Consider the following 7,593-nt stretch of genomic DNA (forward strand, 5'->3'; position numbering starts at 1 on the left):
CTGCATCTATGACCATGTCTGACCCTGTAAGTCTCTCACACACACTGGTTTTTCATTTTCCTAATAATTAATATGTAGTCATGTCTGTTAACCATGAAAATATTATCATGCATTCACATTAGAAATCAGAGGGTATAATTGTGCGTGATAGGGAGACTCGTTGGTCCGGTTCATTTGGCTTGCCGAATGGCAAATTTAATCTTCAACTCGTGTGAGAATCATGGCCTTTGCGCATCCTTAATTGAATTTTTTCTTGATTTGGTGAGGGACGATCTCATTTGGTACATAACTCGAATATGAGCACCCATGTTGCTTCCTAGATTTCTTAAAACTCCAAAAGTTTGAGTTTTCATCGATTATTGCTTCTTCTTTTGAGGAATTAATTTAAGATCGAAATGGCTTATAAGACTCCACAATAGGAGGCTCCAGGCCAATTGGTATGTTTACTCTTTTCTAGGTTCCCTCTTAGGTGACAGTTCCATTGTCACACGATTATTTGGTATGCTACAAATATGGTCGGCTGGTTTAGTTGAATTAGCGGCGACATTCAGTTTTTTGCTTGTACAGTTGCCATAGTTGCAGTATAGCAGACCACTAAAAGAATTAGATTATTTGATTTATTTTGTTCTGATTCATGTAGTATTGCAAGACAATAAACAAAAAGCTGAGTTTTACATATCCCAGCCAATTTAACTTTCAGCATACTATAATCTTTTTCCAGTGCAAGTTTACCATGTCATCCTGTTGCCCCTGAAATTCATGATGGTTGGAACTATTCTGAAATGTTTTCATCTTGCTTCGCAGGTTATTGTTTCTTGCCGTAATGCCGTAGGAAACTCGAAACCGATGTAGTAGGACTGTCTTATTCTCAACCGAGAGGTTAACTTCCTTTCCCGAGCTAAACATGATTGTGACTTCCGAGTATGCATATCTAAAGCCGACATTTGAATTGCATGACAAGTTACTGCAAATAGCAAGGAAAGTGTCATGTTCATACTATTTTGCTTTTTGGTGATAATTGCAGCAGGTTATGTTCTTATGAAGGTAATTTTAGATAACACCAATATTGAGATAGTCCATTGATCTTTCAGTTACACAATAGATTCATAAACTGAAGTTACATGCTATTATGTACTTGTATCATTGAAGTGTTTGTTTAGTCGTGTATAGGGACTGGAGGATCCGACAAGGAGCAAATATAAACCTTTCTTAAGTGGTTCGTTGATTCTTTTGATCCCTTCTGAACTTCCGATGGAGTTTTCTATAGCAGTTAATACATCTTCAATGACTTCAGGATGACGTGGTAGTTTCTGAACAGAGCCATTTATAATGCCATCTGTTGGGAATTTTTGCAGAACCTATCTACATCTACACTACTTAAAAAGAACGAAGCTGTTCCCTATTCTCCCCAGCCTCACTACGTCAAAACTTTTCGTCGTCTCCACAAAAGACCAATTTACCCTCCCACCGAAGTCCATACTACTGCAATCTGCCATCCGCACCGTTTGACCTATTTTCTTCTCCACACCCGACCAAACACCCACCTCGCTCTCTCCCCTTCATCCTGCCGCCGCCTTAGACCTCCAACCGATGCATCGCCCCCACCCCACCCCCAAGAACCACGGGCTTCATCCCCAACCCACACCACCACTGGTGTCTTCCCTGGCATCCCCTACCGAATCATGAGGAACAGCAGGGGCAATCATGTCCTCGATGCTGCAGATATCGATGCGGAGGCGGCTGCCAGCGTGACGACGATGAATTCGGTGGGGAGCCCACACCCACCACGATGCCGGCTAAGGCGGACGGGCCTCTGGATTTAGAGGACCACGACATGCTCCGCTGGGCTCTGGATGATGCCTCCAAGCCTTCCCGCAGCTCGGCCGGGAGGTCGCAGAGATAGAGGCCGCCAATCCCACCACCACGCACGACCAGGCGGACGACCTCCTTGACGCTAATCTTGTTCTTTCTTTTGCTTCAGCAAGTTGTACACAGCCGCATCAATCATTTTTTGCTTAATGCGTTAAAGCTTACCTAATATTTAATTTTTGACCGTTCAATGCACCACTCCTGGCCGTGGTTTGTCTTTGAGATGTCTATATATAGTCATCCTCACCTCCTACTGCAACTCTCAGCTCTAGAATATTTCTTGCTTTCGTAGGATATAATCTTACCCATTTTTTTTCCTTTGTCTTGATTTTATATCTACATGTGTGTGAAATTTCTGCATATATAAGATGCTAATTTTTTTTCATTCCTGATGTGCTGCAGGTAGTTCACCTGCAACAGATCTTCATGAAGAATCCAGGGAGTGCTATTGTGTTCTGTTCTCTTTGACGCCTTCTATGGCAAGGAAGTTGCCGAACAATCCGATGTGCAAGTACTCTCGACGGTGGGATAGTCATATTTGCCCAAAGAAATCAAAATGGCTCCAAAAGAATACCAGGTAATAAATGTTGCGTCAATATGGTCATTATATTTAGACCTTTGTATGCATTATCTGGAAAGCATCATCCAAATATTATATACTTGGCATGAATGTTAGCACGAGTTCTCTATCCATTTAAGTTGGAAACAGGTGTATGGTGGAATCATGAATGATAATTATACTGTATTTTGCATTGGTTGTGGTTACTGTTCAAACCCAACCATTTTCTCTGTAACCATGTTAACATTAGTTGCAACTATATTAGTACTGAGTTGTGTATTTTCAAAGATGTAAATGTGTGGAATGCTTTGATGATAAGGTGCAGATTTAATTGAAACCTCCGGGCTGGCATAATGTTGGGTACTGATAAAAATTCAAGGCTCCATGCACAACCTTTAACATGAGTTAGGCTAGATTCGGCAAAGCCGAAGATTCTTGATGGTTTGTAAAGCAGCATAAGCCTAGAAGCAGCAAAGTGTAAGAACATTACAAGAGTGCATGCATTTTTTTTATAGACTGAGTAGTGAAATAAGCGGAATTTCTCATCATTAATGGACCATACGAGGAGAAATACATCTTAGGTGATACATTTGATTTTCTGTGGTCAGATTGCCGCAGGATACAATTGCAATCTTTGGTAGATAAGAGCACCACAACCCAGGTCACTATTGAGGAACCAAAGCATCTTGCAGAGCAAGGTAAAAAACCGACGGGTTCTCACTTACGATTTTATATAAATTTAGCATGTTCACTCCAGGTTTTCTTGCTGATGCCGTTTTCTAGAATATCGTTTTGTAATGACCACTGAACATGCTAACTGCAAATGTTCGGGGGCATTCATCTAGGACAAGCATGTTCGAGTGAGCATTGTTGGTTGGCTTTGACCACATCCAGGGCAAGAGAAAGCCATAGAAGTTCTCCATTCATACTTGAATTAAGCTTTTTTACACAATAGTTAATCTTAGGCCTTGAGTGGAACACGATATATAGATGAACATTTCAGTTTACATCATTCATGGTAGAATCATAGGCCACAAGAGAATGCACTCAGCCTCAGTTTTCATCTTTGTCTCTGTGTTATGTTCCTAGCAGCAAACCATAATCGAGAGATGGGTGCTAGGGGAGGGGAAAATTGGCACCCAATAGAACAACACATTGGATTTGGGATTTGGGTTCGGTGAGAGGCCGTGCAATTCTTTCTTCTCTGCTTCCTTGTTTTGTTGTTCATCTTAGGCAGAGAGGTACCGGGTACGTCTGAATTGTATAATGTCCCATTTTCTGTTCGGATTATGTGGTAACCATCATATATCTTCAACTCATGCTACATCAATCTTGATTTTTTTTGGCTGAATGAGTGTGGCTCGATCTGTTCAATGTTTTCTTCAGTGTACTGATGCGTGACTCTGCTCTGATACCTATTCCTCCAGCTATCTGTCATGATTGCATGCCACACAACAAAGGCTGGTCGTTTCATCGGGAGACTGGAGGTGGAACCGCCAGGCAGGCTGAGGCACCCTCATCTTGACCATGGAGGGGCTCCCGACCACTGCGCAATGACGTCGGCGTGTTTCTGGTAGAACACCCAGCGAACACCCGAAGAACTCGTTATGTCACCTAAAAAGTGAGCTATTTTTTCTCTGGTTACTTGAATAGTGGTATCAAATTAAGCGCTACAACTACCTTAAATGTCTTGAATAAATTTATATCTAGCACGATTTGATGATTCTAATATATCTGATTGCACTTGTGTTCAGGGTGGAAGAATACAGCGATGATAAGAGAGAGAGAGCCCATGAAAGTACTGCTAAGTTTAAGCTTAGTATCGAAGAGTTGGAAATGCTTATTGAATCTTACTGTGTGCAGACAGCATGATGAAAACTTATTTTATGTACGTTCCATCTCCTATTATTGACTATACTTGTGATTGGCCTAATTGGGAGTCTCGAAAATTTGAGTTTTCATTATAAAATGTGTGCTAATATCAGCTTCATGTTGGATTTTGTATATGGTTTGTTAGCAGGACACTGTCATTTTGTATAGTTTAATTTCACCGTGATCAGAGCACGAGTTCTTCTTTAGCTATGTAACTAAAAGTCCAAATGTATGCATTATTTTTATAGGTTATTGCAGTAGCAGTTCATTGGCCTGGGACTAAGCATGGTGCGTGACCACTCTGCCGACGGCGGCGGCATGGACTTGAGTAATTCAACAACCATTTTTTCATGCAAACTTAATTAACCTTCTCTCCTTTTTTGATGTTGGTAGTCAACCATACTTGGTGCGGGTGTGTAGGCAAAAAGGTCTTTGGATTGAATGTCTAATGGACTCACCTTGTATTCCTCATTACACAGATAGACAGATTGCAACTTTGTTTAACACTTTCTTTCACCACTTCATATATTTGCGATTATTCATCAGTTTGAATGCAACTCAGCGTAATAGAACATTTGAATGTAAGTCAGCATAATAGAAAGCAGTATGCTAGCTCTGTGTGCAATAAGTGAAACTTTTCCTTTTGTTTCCAAAATTAGAGGCTGTAGTTTGGTGATTTTAGTGTGACAGAATCACAGAACACATGATTTTCTACTTATTTTGCTTTAAGGCCCCCATGTATATTTTGTGCATTGCATGTGTTGAGCAAGTTTGTTCTATCCTCTCATGAAGCTCTCAAAATCTGAATGTACAGGATATCGGTTTTGATCACTAAGAAGGCTTAAGCTTGCCCATCTTTGATTTTAGTGTTGTTAGCTTCTCAGCGCTGATAGATTGGAAAGAAATATCCCTAAACAGATGTACTCATGGGGGGGGGGGCAGCCGAGTTGTCTCGACATCGACGATGTTGGACTCCAGCATGTGAACGAACGAACTACAAATGCGACGCAACGGAGGTTTTAATAACAGATATCGTAGGCATAAAAACCAAGGCTGGGCCGCCGTCAAAGAAGGTAACAGTGTTGACGGGGAGTTAGAGGAATGACAATGTGGAGGGTGTCCGCGGGGGATGATTGCCTTTCGCTTCTGCTTTGCCGCGGCAGTGGGCTCTAATGTCTTTGATTTCTGCCGCACCTAGGCAGCCGTCTTGGCCGGTCATGGTTTAAGTTGATGCATTATGTTCGTTTGTTTAATTTTTTTTTGAAAAACTTAGCGTTCCCGGTGAATTATATATATGCATTGAGAAATAAAATTTGAGTACCCGTGGCAACGCACGGGCATTTGTACTAGTAGAATAAGAAGCTCATTGTTGTCCATTATGCCAAACTAGTGTAAACAAGAAACAAAAAGATGCAATTGCAGGATCTAAAGGAAATAGCTTCGAGTACTTACAACGGCGAAAATAGCTTAGTAGCCGAGATCCGGAGTGTGAGTACCTTTTACCTTTCCTCCCCGGCAACGGCGCCGTGAAAATAGCTTGATGTCTACGGGAGCTTCTATTCTTGTAGACAGGTGTTGGGCCTTCAAGAGCGAGAGGTTTGTAGAACAGCAGCAAGTTTCCCTTAAGTGGATCACCCAAGGTTTATCGAACTCGGGGAGGAAGAGGTCAAAGATATCCCTCTCATGCAACCCCGCAACCACAAAGCAAGAAGTCTCTTGTGTCCCCAACACACCTAATAGGTGCACTAGTTCGGCAAAGAGATAGTGAAATACGGTGGTATGAATGAATATGAGCAGTAGTAACGGCACCAGTAAAATAGCTTGCTTGGCGTGTAGTTGATGGTGGTAATATGGTAGCAGTAGTAACGCAGTAGAAACAAGTAAACAAGCAGCGATAGCGAGTATTTAGGAACAAGGCCTAGGGAATAGACTTTCACTAGTGGACACTCTCAACTTTGATCACATAACAGAATAGATAAATGCATACTCTACACTCTTTTGTTGGATGATGAACACATTGCGTAGGATTACACGAACCCTCAATGCCGGAGTTAACAAGCAACAATTCAATGTTCATATTTGAATAACCTTAGAGTGCATGAAAGATCAACACGACTAAACCAAGTACTAACACAGCATGCACACTGTCACCTTCACACTATGTAGGAGGAATAGATCACATCAATACTATCATAGCAATAGTTAACTTCACAATCTACAAGAGATCATGATCATAGCATACGCCAAGTACTAACACGGATGCAAACACTCGTCACCATTACACCGTGCAGGAGGAATAAACTACTTTAATAACATCACTAGAGTAGCACATAGATAAATTGTGATACAAAACACATTGCAATCATAAAGAGATATAAATAAGCACTTCACTATGCCATTCATAACGGTTGAATAAGTATTCTGTGAAATATAGCCTAAGAGACCCACACGGTGCACACACTCGTCACCTTTACACACGTGGGACAAGGAGTCTCCTGGAGATCACATAAGTAAAATTCACTTGACTAGCATAACGACATCTAGATTACAAGCATCATCATATGAATCTCAATCATGTAAGGCAGCTCATGAGATTATTGTATTGAAGCACATAGGAGAGAGATGAACCACATAGCTACCGGTACAGCCCCGAACCTCGATGGAGAACTACTCCCTCCTCATGGGAGACAGCAGCGTTGATGGAGATGGTGGTGGTGTCGATGGAGGAGCCTTCCGGGGGCACTTCCCCGCCCCGGCGGCGTGCCGGAACAGAGACTCCTGTCCCCCAGATCTTGGCTTCGCGATGGCGGCGGCTCTGGAAGGTTTTCCGTATCGTGGTTCTTCGCATCGTGGGTTTCGCGACGGAGGCTTTAAGTAGGCGGAAGGGCAACGTGGGGGGCCACACGAGGGCCCCACACCACAGGTCGGCGCGGCCAAGGCCTGGGCCGCGCCGCCCTATGGTGGCGGCCCCTCGTGGCCCCACTTCGACTCCTCTTCGGTCTTCCGGAAGCTTCGTGGCAAAATAGGACCCCGGGTTTTGATTTCGTCCAATTCCGAGAATATTTCGTTACTAGGATTTCTGAAACCAAAAACAGCAGAAAACAGAGAATCGGCTCTTCGGCATCTTGTTAATAGGTTAGTTCCAGAAAATGCACGAATATGACATAAAGTGTGCATAAAACATGTAGGTATCATCAATAATATGGCATGGATCATAAGAAATTATCGATACGTCGGAGACGTATCAACCCACAAATGAGAATTAACCAATCATAATAGACAATTCAGTATAG

Source organism: Lolium rigidum, chromosome 6, assembly GCF_022539505.1.
Source record: "Lolium rigidum isolate FL_2022 chromosome 6, APGP_CSIRO_Lrig_0.1, whole genome shotgun sequence".
Taxonomy (NCBI): Eukaryota; Viridiplantae; Streptophyta; class Magnoliopsida; order Poales; family Poaceae; genus Lolium; species Lolium rigidum.